Raw genomic sequence first — 11,918 nt, forward strand, 5'->3', positions numbered from 1 at the left:
GAGGCACAGGCAGTGAGTGGCAGGCATATCTCCAAAAGTTTGAGACCAGCCTGGACTACAAAGCCAGTTCCAGGCCAGCGAGGAATGCCCAGTAAGACCCTGCCTAAAAATATATATATATATATATATATATATATATATATATATATAGAGAGAGAGAGAGAGAGAGAGAGAGAGAGAGAGAAAGAGGGTTTCTCTGTGTAGCTTTGCACCTTTCCTGGATCTTGCTCTGTAGACCAGGCTGGCCTCGAACTCACAAAGATCCGCCTGCCTCTGTCTCCCGAGTGCTGGGATTAGAGGTGTGCACCGCCACCACCTAAAACATATATTTTTTACACCCGTTCATCATATTTCATCATATTGATTTTTACTTTATATATATATATATATACAGGATGTCACCATGCACCATGAAGTTTGTAGAACCTGCCTCTGCCTTCCTACTGCTAGGATTAAAGACATGTACCATGCCTGGCCTTACTCTGCCTTTTAAAGAACAAGAATAAATGTTGTTCTTCTACATCTCACAAATGCCATTTGCAGACAGATAGGTCAGTTTGCAAGTGCCATATCCTCTGTGAAACAGAAGGTCAGCTCACCTCCTTGTGGTGAGTATCTGTTTCCTCCCTAATAATTAAACTACAAAGTCCAAAGTCTGGTGAAAGACGCCCCTCAAGATCAACCCCCAGCCTACAATATTTTCAGTCTGACTTTTCACAGCGCCCCTTCTATTTGTCTGTATCTCAAGACACTTAGTTCTCTGGAGCTTAAATTATTATTATCAGGGATGGAGAGATTTCCCAGTGGCCAAGAACACTTACCGCTCTTCCAGAGAACCCGACTTTGTGTCCTAGCATCCACATCAGGTCCTTCCTCACTCTCTTAACTCCTTCTGATCTCCTCTGGCACTGCACACACATGCACATACTTCTACATAGACCAGTGGTTCTCACCCTTCCTAATGACGTGACCCTTTAATCCAGTTCCTCATGTTGTGGTGACCCCCCAAACCATAAAATGATTTTCGTTGCTACTTCATAACTGTAGTTGTATTATGATGTAAATACCTGTGTTTTCCTATGGTCTTAGGCCGTCCCTGTGGAAGGATTGTTCGACACACCCCCAGGGGTCACGACCCACAGATTGAGAACCACTGACATAGACAAATACACATGATTAAAAATTAAAAAAAAAAAAACAATAGGGCTGGAGAGATGACTTAGCACGTGCGGCTCTTGCAGAGGATGCAGATTCAGTCCCCAGCATCCACAAGGTGGCTCAAAAACATCTGTAACTCTAACTCCAGGGGCTCCAAAGCCTTCATCTGCTCTCCTTGGGCATCTGGCAAGCAAGCGGTGCACAGACATACATGCAGGCAAAACATTCATATACATACATTAAGTGAATCTTAAAAAAAAAAAAGAAGTAACTGAAAATTAGTAGACTATGAAGTTGTATTTCAAAATAGGCAATCAGATGCATGGTTTCTGTATCTCGGAACACTGTACACCTGGAGCAGAACTACACCAGCTTTTCCTCCAGCTCGTCCGACCGGAGCTCTCCAACGTGACATCTGCAGCTCCCATTACAGATGGGAGATCCAGCTGTGTCACAAAGAGCTATTTTACCTGCTGCTAATTAAACCCAAACCTTCCCAAAGTGACAGCCCCTAGTCACAGTAGTTCTAAAACAGGATGGTAGATGTGGAGCATTCCTCTGCTTTCTTGGAACAAGAGAAATATGTAATATGTAAACCTGTTTTGTGTGCATGCATGAATGTTCTTGATTAACAACAACAACACAGGACCAGGTGGTGGTGGCACACAACTTTAATCTCAGCACTCGGGAGGCAGAGGCAGGAGGAGCTGTGTGAGTTTGAGTCCAGCCTGGTCTACAGAGCAAGTTCCAGGACAGTCAGGGCTACACAGAGAAACCCTGTCTTGAAAAACCCCAAGTAAATGAATAAATAGCATAGGACTTGTGAAATAACGGTACTTGCTCTGTAAGCATGAAGACCTGAGTTCAAATCCTGCGCATCCGCAGAAAAGCTGGGCGTGGCTGCCCCTGCCTACGATCCCAGCATTGAGAAGGCGGAGTCAGACAGATCCTGGGAGCTTGCTGCCACCCAGCTTAGCCTAAACTTCAAGTTTCCAAACCAGCTATAGGCTCTCTTTCAAGGAGATAAAGCATCAAGTGGTTGAGAAAGACACCCAATGTCTGGACTCCCGCCAGGCAACCCAGAGAAAAACGTTTGGCTCCTATTGAATAAATTCTAACTTTCACACAGAGTCTCATAGCTCTATCAATATGGAAATGGCTGGGTAATTAACTGGATTGCTAGGAGAACTTGATCATTAGCCTGATGAGCATGGCCAAGTATTTCCGTACCCAAAGCACCAGACCAGCTCCTCCAACTTGGCTGACCTCACTCATCGGCGAAGGGATTTCCCGTTTTCCTTTCTCCATCCAGGTTAGAGCTCACCCTATGCAGCTGGAGGGATTGATGGACACATTGATTCATTTCTAATGCAAAATCCATTTGCCTGCTTGGACCTACTTTCTATATTTCACAGTGTCAGCCAGTGAGATAATTCACTGTGTGATTTTCAGGGCCATGACTGTGTTCTATACCCATTGATTTCTTTGTTTTCTTTCCTTTTGTTTGGAAATGAAGTCTCACTAGATGGCCCAGGCTGAAGTGAACTGGTAGCAGTGTTCCTGTCTCAGAATTACAGGCATGAGGTACCAGCTGTACTCACCTTTTGAACTCTTGGCTGGTACCCTGACTTATTCTCAATATTTGACTTGCTGGCATTTTCCAATAGAAGGGAAAAAAAGCAAAAACAAAAACAAAAACAAACAAAAAAAACTTCTTTTAAAGTTTCAAAAACTGTTTTTTAAAAGTCCTTTCTGTTATACTTTGCTTTGTGTTACGGCTTGGAGTTGGAACCTGTGTGGGGTCTGATTTAAAGGTATCTTTCTGTTCTAACCTTCCTGCTTCATTTTAGTTCCCTGACTGTTAGAATGGATAGCCTACCCTCCATTCTTGATGACAGCCTTTTGGGGGTAATGTTGTGGCAAATTGGTCTGACTGTACTAATGCCTCCACCAAAATAAAAAAGTAACTGTTTGCCATTTCTCCCAGATCTTCAGGGGAGTAAATGCTTTTTATATCCATTGTGTAATTACAGGGTTAAAATATAAGGATGTCTGACTTCTGTGTGTATTTTTTCTCTCTTCCGTCTTCTTGCATACACAAGATAGTTTACGAACCAAGGACATTGGAAGCTTGGTTATCTTAGCCAGCTCGTGCTAGACTGTAACATTCTATAACTCTCAGATTTTTGTGGGAAGAAGAAATAAAAATACACAGAAGAGCCTGTAGGAAGAAACCAAGGGCACTACAGTTTGCCTACACTTTTTGTAACAGCCAAAACTTTATTGTTTAACAATAGATAGAGCTGGGAGATAGCTTGGTGGCAAGTGTTTGCCTTGTAAGCCTGAGGATCTGTGTTAGATACCTAGGACCACCATTTAAAAAACAAAAAACAAACAAAAATGGCCAGTTGAGGCTACATAGTGAGACCCCCTTTCAAGAAATCAACCAACCAACCAACCAAAAAATAGGGTCAACAAGACTGCTCCGTGGATAAAGGCACTTTCAGCCAAGCCTGAAGACTCGAGTGTGATCCTGGGATCCACACGGTGGAAGAAAAGAATGAACTCCTTCGAGCTGTGCTCTGACTCCATGTATATGCTGTCACACACACACACACACACACACACACACACACACACACACACACACGCACACACGCACACACGCACACACACAAAGAAGACAAAAAATTAAAATGAAAAATCAACTAGGGGATGGAGAAGCAGCTCAGCAGTTACGATCACTAGCTGCTCTTCCAGAGGATCTAAGTAGTGGCAGTGAGCTTCTTTAACCCCAGGACTCGGGAGGCAGAGGCTGTTGGATTTCTGGGGCCAGCCTGGTCTAGAACAGCCAGGGCTGTTACACAGAGAAACCCTGTCTCGAAAAACAAACGGAACCAAAAAAAGGACCCCTGTTTCTATTTACTGTCAGTATACAGTGGGAACTTAAAGTAAAGCTTAATTTTCAAAGACTGACTACAATACCAATCTTCAACTTTTCTGTTCTTGCGTCTCTGCCCAGCGGGCTGGGGATTCTACTTGGAAAGCATGACTATACCTAGGCCTTTGAGTGACATGTGCCATATCTGGGAACTGTATCTGGAGGCTAAGTATCACTTTCTACAACGGGTGGCTCCCCTGTTTTAAGAAGAAATGCATATTGAAGTAGCTATGATTTATTTGGCATTGTAGGAAGCAATCTGGTGCTAAGCATTTTTAAATGGTTGTGCTAGAAAAGCTGAACTGTCGATCTTAATTCAGGAACATGTACTAAGATTACAGCATGGGTGTAAAAACTACTGGTAGTGAGGGGGGGGCTTGGTTAAACAGATTCTTTATGGCCCTATACACGAGTCTTTCCTTGAAAGTTTTTGAAAAGGGAAAGATCATCTCATTTCATTTTCTATTATTATTATTATTATTATTATTATCATTATTATTATTATTATTTATTATTATTATTATTACTATTATTATTTGGTTTTTCGAGACAGGGTTTCTCTGTGTAGTTTTGGAGCCTGTCCTGGATCTTGCTCTGTAGCCCAGGCTGTCCTCGAACTCACAGAGATCTGCCTGGCTCTGTCTCCCAAAGGCTGGGATAAAAGGCATGCGCTGCCACCGCCACCGCCACCGCCGCCGCCGCCGCCGCCGCCGCCGCCGCCGCCGCCGCCGCCGCCGCCGCTGCCACCGCCACCACCACCACCCAGCTATATTATTTTGTTTTTAAATGAATAAATCTCAAGCCCTACAAATGGCTTGTAGTGAACTTCTACCTTTGAGTTAAAGATTGTTAAACATAAAAAAAATCGAACTAATTAGTTAATTAAAACATCCCTATTTGTTTTAAAGGTCAGGATATACTGGGACTTTAATGTGAAGCCTAATTTTTTTTTCTTTTATGTGCCTTGGTATTTTGCCTGTAGGTATGTCTGTGTGAGAGTGTTGGATTCCTCTGTAACTGGAGTTACACACAGGTATGAGCTGCCATGTGGGCACTGGGAATTGAACCCATGGTCCTCTGGAAGAGCAGTCAATGTTCTTAACTGCTGAGTTACCTCTCCAGCCCCATAAAGCCTAATTTTGAAGGAATAATTAACCAGTTCTTTTTTTGTTTGTTTGTTTGTTTGTTTGTTTGTTTGTTTTGAGACAGGGTCTCTCTGTGTAGCTTTGTGCCTATCCTGGATCTCGCTCTGTAGACCAGGCTGGCCTCGAACTCACAGAGATCTGCCTGTCTCTGCCTCCCGAGTGCTGGGATCAAAGGTGTGCGCCACCATGCCCAGCTGACCAGTTCTTGTCAGGCCAAATTTACTAAAATAGTCCAAGCACTTTCATGTTTCCCAGGTAAAGTGTCAGAACTCTTGCTTCTCACAAGGTTCTGAAGCCTCTGGGTATTATTTATTTATTGTGAAAACTGGGCATTTTCCAATCTTTAAGTCTCTTTTTGTGAAAAAAAAAAAAGGTTTTATTTTTATTTATCACTATTTGTCTGTATGTATGTGCACGACCTGCATGCTTGGTGCTCAAGGAGACCAGAAGAGGGCATCAGATCCCCTGGAATGGGAGTTACAGACAGTTGTGAGCTGTCAAGTGGGTGCTGGGAACTAAACTGACCCTGGGTCCTCTGGAAGAGCAGCCAGTGCTCTTAGTGGTCTACCCCACATAAATGAAATTGCCAGAGAAACTCTTTAAATATCTTGCCCATTTTAAAGTCTTTGAGAGATATTTTGTTCAATTTGTGTGGAGGAGAAAGGAAAAAAACTATCAGTATTTTCATTTGTGTCAAGTAATGAGTAAAAGAATGATTTTTTTTTTTTTGGTTTTTCGAAATAGGGCTACTCAGCATAGTTTTGGTGCCTGTCCTGGATCTCGCTCTGTAGACCAGGCTGGCCTCGAACTCACAGAGATCCACCTGGCTTTGCCTCCCCAGTGCTGGGATTAAAGGCATGTGCCACCACCGTCCAGCAAAAGAATGATTTTTATTTGTCATTACTAGGAATTGATCCTAGGGATTCATCTAGACTAGGTAGACACTCTACCACTGAGCTATATATCTCCAGTCTCATGAAAGAACGGTATTTAGTGTGTAGTCATACATATAAGTATGTGTATGTATATATAATATATAATGTGTATATGTATATATACATGTATGTATGCATAGCCTTCATACTCTCTATGTTGATGAGCAATGCTATCAAAAATACTTCTTTTAGCTTCTTCTTTGGGAAAATACAAAATGGCGGACGATGCTGGAAGCCCAAGATTAAGAGCCTGTGGAGGCTTCTGTGGAGGATCCAGCAGCAATCTTAGGGGCTGAGGTTGTGGTTGTGGCCATGGTCAAGGCCTTGGGGCTTGTGGAGGTAAAGCCAAAGACAAGGAGTGGATCCCCATCACCAAGCTGGGCCACTGGCCAGGGACAGGAAGGTCAAGTCCCCGGAAGAGATCTACCTGTTCTCTCTGCCCGTTAAGGAACCCAAGATTATTGACTCTTTCTTGGGAGCATCCCTAAAAGATGAGGTTCTAAAGATCATGCCAGTGCAGAAACAGGGCTGGCCAGCGGACCAGGTTCAAGGCTTTTGTCATTTTTAGGAACTACAACGGTCATGTTGGTCTTGGTGTTAAATGCTCGAAGGAGGGAGCCACTGCCATCCAAGGGGCCATCATCTTGGCCAAGCTGTCCATTGTCCCTGTGTGGAGAGGCTACTGGGGGCACATGATTGCCCTGCCACCCTGGACAACTTTGCCAAGGCCACCTATGATGCCATTCTCCAAGACCTACGGCTACCTGACCCCGGACCTCTGGAAAGAGACTCCGTTCACAAAGTGTCCTTCTCAGGAATTCATTGACCATCGGGTGAAAACCCACACCTGAGTCTCTGTTCAGAGGACCCGGGCTCCAGCTGCAGCTACTATACAAGGTTTGTTTTGTTTGTTTTTCAAGACAGAGTTTCTCTATCTAACAGCTCTGGCTGTCCTGGAACTCACTCTGTAGACCAGGCTGGCCTCAAACTCAAAGAGCTCCACCTGCCTCTGCCTGGGATTAAAGGCGTGCACCACCATGCCCAGTTCCTTACCAACAGTGTTTGACACCCTTCTCTTATTCTAGGAACTACACATGTCTGACTCAGGCAGGCATTTAAGGACAATTCAAATTTCGCTTTCACAGCAACGTGAAAACTTGGGCTTCTTTAGGAACTGGAGTTTCTGCTCTGGCTTTGAGCCGGTTAAGCTCACACGCAGGAAATCAAAGTATCAAGAGAAAGTTCCAAGAGCTCTGTGGTTAACACTCACTAAGCTTTCAAGGAAGGATTCGCTCCAGCCTACAGTCTTCAGACCCCTCAGTCTGCAGTGAATGCCAAGTTCCCAGGCCTTGGCCACTGCGATTGTTTCTGTGATGAGCACATGACCCAGGCTAGCCCAATCAAGGGCAAACAGATCGGATGGCTGTTTGATTAAATTGTTTCACGCTAAAGGGGAAAGGGACTCCTCACCCCGAGATCGCATGATTTAATATGGGGATTGAAAAAAAAAGAAACTTAATGAAGAGTGAAAGGTTTTGAAGGCGACACGAGTGAAAGCAAAGGAGTAACAGACACTTCTGCCTCGAACTCACAGAGATCCGCCGGCCTCTGCCTCCCGAGTGCTGGGATTAAGGGCCTGCGCCACCGCTGCCCGGCTATTTTTCCATTTTTAGAGATTTATTTATTTTTATTTTTATGTGTATGGGTGCCTTACCTACATGTATGTCTGCGCACTGTGTGTGTGGTCCTCCTGGAGGCCAGATGAAGGTGTCAGATCCCCTAGAACTGGAATTACAGGTAGTTCTGAGCCACCATGCAGGTGCTGGGAATCAAACCCAGGTCCTCCGAAAGAACCACCAGTGCTCTTAGTTAATGCTCCTAACAGTCTCTTCTTCAGTGTATCCCACAGCCTTATTATATTATTATTATTATTATTATTATTATTATTATTATTATTATTATTATTATTTGGTTTTTCAAGACAGGGTTTCTCTGTGTAGTTTTGGTTCCTGTCCTGGATCTCGCTCTGTAGACTAGGCTGGCCTCGAACTCACAGAGATCCACCTGGCTCTGCCTCCCGAGTGCTGGGATTAAAGGCATGCACCACAACTGCCCGGTCAGTCTTATTTATATTTACTTGTTTATTTTTATTTTTTTGAGTTAGCCTCGATATGTAGTCCAGGCTGGCCTTGAACTCCCAATCCTCCTACCCCAGCTTGCAAAGTTCTGGGATTATTGGCATGTACCACTGTGTCCAGCTTCTGCCCTGTTTTAAACTTAATGTATCCTAACCCTAAGTTTGATCTTCACTACCAATAAATAAAAAGGTAAAAAGTATAAAACTTAATTAGGACTTGCATCCATTTTGTGTGTGTGTAGGTGCATGCTTGTGTACATGCTTGTGTATGTGTATACTGTGTACATGTTTGTTTGTTTGGGTGTATTTATGCATGCAGATGTGTCATGCATGTGGAGGCCAGAAATTGATTCCTGATGTCTTCCAGTTGCTCTCAACCAAATTATTATTATTTATTGTTGTTGTTATTATTATTATATTATGATGATGATGATGTGTGTGTAGTGTGTGTGTGCACTTGTGTGTTCAGGGAGGCCAAAAGAAGGTGTTAATTATCTTTCTCTATAACTCTCCATTGTGTTACCTTAAGGCAGGGCCTCTCACTGAACCTGAAGTGAGGCTGGGAGCCAGCAGGTCCCGGAGTTCCTTCTCTCTTAGCCCATGCTAGCACTGGGGTTACAGCCTCATCTGTGACCACACTGACTTTTTCATGTGGGCGCCGAGGACTTGAACCCAGGTCCTCTTGCTTGTGAGCCAAGTGTTTTTACCCACTGAGCCATCTCCTCTTTCTGAACTTGGAACTGTTTGGCCTGAATATTTGTCTGTGTGTGCCTGATACCCATGGAGGCCAGAAGAGGATGTCAGATCCTTGGAACTGGAGTTACATGATTGTAAGCCACCGTATGGCTGCTGAGAAACATCAAGTGCCCTTAACTGCTGAGCCATCTCTCCAGCCCCAATCATTTCAATTATTGTGACCTTCCAGGTACGGCCTCCACTCCTACAATCCTAGCCTTTAGGAGGTTGACGCAGGAGGACCGTGGATTCAGGAGTCCCCCTCCCATCACACAAACATACACAAAAATGTGTGACCTTAGAAGATGTAAGAGCTCAGAATGAGGATAAATAAGAGGTTGGCATTTTTTTTTTTTTTTTTAAGAACAGCTTTGAGGCTTGTGTTTATTCTTATAAATGAATGCGATGGTGGGTGATCTTTTTGTCCGGTCTGTTTATCTTAGCCTAGACGTGGAATGTTCAAGGCGTCTGTTCTCATCTGAGCCATCTGAATGTCCCCATCTCAAATGTTTGCCTTATTCAAACGTCAGTTGACTGAATGGTCGTGTTGCATTGTGTGTGTCCGGCTTGTCTGTAAATGAGTGTGAGCGTCAGCCTGTCTGTCTGTCTGGGTTGTAAACGGTTAGCAGGGAAAGGCAGGGTCTGAGCCGACGCTCTCTGTGAATCATTTAGCAGCACACCTAATTAGCGCTCTAATGAATGTGCTGCTATGATCTTTAGAAAGAGCCGTAGTCCCTTTTATTATCTTCTTGATCCTCCCAGCGCGTCTCAGGCGTGTGGGGGAAAGTTGACTTGCTTTCCTTTTGATAGGTTGTGAACCCCGGAAGCTTAGGCTAAATAGGATAATTGAGGTCTGTCGACAGTGTGTATTGGTGAGCGTCGGAAGTGCTGTATTTTCACATTTCTTTACCTATCGGATGCTATTCTGACACAGACATAGAAACAACTTGAAATAGAGATGTCATAAAACAGGATTCATTTCAGGATGAAACCGGCATTCTGTGTGCTGTTCAAAGGGCTGACTTTCAAACAGGTGAGAATTCCAGAGCTTCATCTCGACTGCCACCAGTTATTGTGGGGGCGTGGTCCTCAGACTGTCATTTGGGAAGTGCTAGAAATGGGACTCAGGGCCTCCATCATGCTAGACAAACACTCTCTCACAGAGAAATACATCCCCAGTCTCTTTTTTTCTTTTTCTCTTTTTTTTTTTTTCCGGGACAGAGTTTCTCTGTGTAGTTTTGGAGCCTGTCCTGGATCTCGCTCTGTAGTCCAGGCTGGCCTTGAACTCACAGAGATCTGCCTGGCTCTGCCTCCCAAGTGCTGGGATTAAAGGCGTGCCCCACCACTGCCTGGCCATCCCCAGCCTTTTTTAAAAACTATTTTTATTCCATCTATCTATCATCTATCTATCTATCTATCTATCTTTGGATGTGTGTGTGCATATGTGTGTGTGTGTGTGTCCGCATACCATGACCTGAGTGTGGGGGACAGAGGACAACCCGAGGGGATTGGTTTTCTCCTTCCATCATGTGAGTCCTGAAGATGGAACTTACGTCAGCAGGGATGCTGGCTCAGGTCCTTTACCCAGTGAGACATCTCGGTGGCCCCCAGTCTCTTTTTAAGTATTGTTTTGTCCCTGCCCTTTCCCCCAAAGGATTTTAAGTAGGACAGGGCAAGGTCGAATACCTGGAATAGAAAGACGATTCGTCCTCAGGACAGCAAGTGGTTCAGCAGTAACAAATTGGGAGGTAGTTAGGAGCAAGAGGTCTCAAAAAAAAAAAAAGCCAGGTGGTGGTGGCACAGGCCTTTAATCCCAGCACTCAGGAGGCAGAGGCAGGTGGCTCTCTGTGAGTTCGAGGCCAGCCTGGTCTACAGAGTGAGTTCCAGGACAGCTAGACCTGTTACACAGAGAACTCTATCTTGAAACCCCCTCCCCCCAAAAAAAAGCTAGGTGTGTGCACACCTGTAATCTCAGTGTTGGAGGCAGAGGCAGGAGGATAGCCATAATAAGTTCAAGGCCAGAGAGGTCTATATACCAGGTTTAGATTGGCCAACCTATGTAATGAGACCCTGTTTCAAAAAATTCCTCCTCCCAAAAGAGTCTTAAAAGTATTTTTATGGGATTGGGGATTTAGCTCAGTGGTAGAGCACTTGCCTAGCAAGTGCAAGGCCCTGGGTTCAATCCTCAGCTCCAAAAAAAAAAAAAAGTATTTTTATGCTTGTATTCATATATCCATAGATCTTATCTCTGGTAGCTCCCCTCCCCTCCCCTCCCCCCAACTTTTTTTTTTTTCTGGGACAGTGTTTCTCTGTGTTTCTGTGTAGCCCTGGCTGTCCTAGAACTCACTCTGTAGACCAGGCTGGCCTCGAACTCAGAGATATGCCTGTTTCTGCCTCTCAAGTGCTGAAACTAAAGATGTGAACCACCACTGCCTGGCAGCTTCCCTGTTTTTAATAATCTTTAGTCAGTTTTGTCTTACATCTAGAATAGACATAAGATTTCTTAGCCGGGCGGTGGTGGCACTCGCCTGTAATCCCAGCACTGCGGAGGCAGAGGCAGGCGGATCCCTGTGAGTTCAAGGCCAGCCTGGTCTAGAGAGCTAATCCAGGACAGGATCCAAAGCTACACAGAGAAACCCTGTCTCGAAAAACAAAAAACAAAAAACAAAAAACAAAAAACAAAAAAAAACAAAAAGATTTTTTTTAGTCGTGTGTGTGTGTGTGTGTGTGTGTGTGTGTGTATGTGTGTGTGTGTGTGTGTGTGTGTGTGTGTAGACTGAACTTAGAACGTCAGAGCTTTTGAGATAAATATCGTAGCAGTTGGGACACTGAGGCAGGTGGATTGCCTTGACTATATAGTGAGTTCT

The sequence above is a fragment of the Peromyscus eremicus genome, chromosome 23 (genome assembly GCF_949786415.1).
Source record: "Peromyscus eremicus chromosome 23, PerEre_H2_v1, whole genome shotgun sequence".
In the NCBI taxonomy this organism is placed as follows: Eukaryota; Metazoa; Chordata; class Mammalia; order Rodentia; family Cricetidae; genus Peromyscus; species Peromyscus eremicus.